This window comes from Capsicum annuum, chromosome 8 (assembly GCF_002878395.1).
Source record: "Capsicum annuum cultivar UCD-10X-F1 chromosome 8, UCD10Xv1.1, whole genome shotgun sequence".
NCBI classification, from domain to species: Eukaryota; Viridiplantae; Streptophyta; class Magnoliopsida; order Solanales; family Solanaceae; genus Capsicum; species Capsicum annuum.
In genome coordinates, this window is record NC_061118.1 from 112,174,588 (window position 1) to 112,176,497 (window position 1,910).

A 1,910-nucleotide genomic window follows, 5' to 3' on the forward strand; every position below is an offset into this window, starting at 1 on the left:
TCATGCTTAAGTCTGACGCTAACTGTAATAGCCTATCACAGGGCTGATAACTTATCACAGATGTCATCAGCCACACTTCTCTTTAGATTCCTCCAGATTTCAACTTCTTTTCTTCCATTCTTGTTGGTTCTCCATCCCATCAGCTTAAACTATAAAATACGATATAAATAAATCAAAAAATGACAAAAGTTGCTTAACACTTCACAATTATTCTTGGTTAAAGGTCTTAAATGTGTTAGCAATTGCTCACACATCAACACCCTTAACTTAAAATAATTGCTTATCCTCAAGCAACTCAGCCCAACTAAGAGAATACATAGGACATTCAACAGCCGATTTTCTCTTTTAAGCTCAAAATATAGTTATCACCTCCAAGGTTAATCCAATTAAAACCAACTGTGTCTGTCATTGAAGAAGAAGAATGTAACATAAAGAACTTAAGCGATGGCATCAATCTTAGCCACAGTAACTATTCATATACCAATGCTGCACTATCTAAACAAGCAAGTAGCTAACAACAATACCATTGTGCCCTCACAATAAAGAATTCCCCCTCCTCGCATATGATAAACCAAAAATGTAAATGTGGGGATCATCAAAAGGCTCTCACTCTCAAAATGAAGTTCTAATCAGTGTATACCAAGTACCATAGGCTTGCCCTTATTTTCATTACCAAAACCTTCAGATAGGCCACTAGGACCACTGTAGGACTTCTTTTAGGCTTATAATGTAGGCTGGGGATGGTATGATATTCAAGGACATTTAGAGTGACTATGCCTCCTTAACACTACACTACTCTCTTGGGGCTCACTTATTAACCTCTTTTTCATTTTCTTTTCTATTGATCACACATATTTAAGTTAGGTGCCTCTTTTTTTTTTAAATAACACCCAACTTTTATTCTTTATCCTTTATTCTACCATTCTTCATACTCCTCTTACACTATGTACCTCTATGATATCCACCCTCAACTTAGGCTATTTGCCTAGGTCAAGGTGCGCAGTGTCCAAGGAGGATCAGGGCCAAAACAAGTTTATTATGGTATAAATAGAAGGTGAAATATGTCATAAGAAAGAAATAGGATAATTAGGCTTAACACAGGGATCAAGGGATATGATGCACATAGGGAAGGCTATTTAGGTTAAAAGTGGGTTAATCAACAAAACAGCCTATGGTCCTTTCCTAACCCCTATCCTTTAACCATGGTAAGACTAACCAGGCAAGTTTTGGCTTTAGCATACAGAGAGAATGAAGTAGTTGCTCACACACACATGGCATGCAAGTATATCATAGACCATTACTTATCTAGTTCATGCAATTGTTCAGCAATGATCATCAAGCAGCTAGAACTAATGCCACAATAAGATTCATAATGGTCATAAGTAAATGTAATTCACACAATCTTTGCAAATAAAACATTGGACAAGTGTTTAAAAATCAATCAAAAATATGTCAACTGTTTTTTGTACTTGTATGTCTCCTAGTTACCACAAATTATGTTACAACAACAGACTACCCTACACCCTCAACTTAAAATCATAACAAACTAAACTAAGGGTTAGAGTATACCTAGAATGGATCAATCTCGGGGGTCATGGGTTGCCTCCCATGCAGTGCCTGATTTAATATCGCGGCATGACTCAGGTATCTAGATTACTTCAAACTTTATTGAGATAGATAATGGTGATACTTTTCATTGATTCTTTCGTGCTAATGTAAATCTTGACACGTTTCCGATTTACCTTGAAGGTACTGCCATCTTCATTTTTGAGTTTCACTACTCTAGATGAGCGAACTTGACTAACTTTAAAAGGGCCTGACCACTTAGATTTTAGCTTACCTGGGAACAATTTGAGTCTGGAATTGAACAGAAGCACCAAGTCACACTTTTGGAATTCTCATTTCTCTAT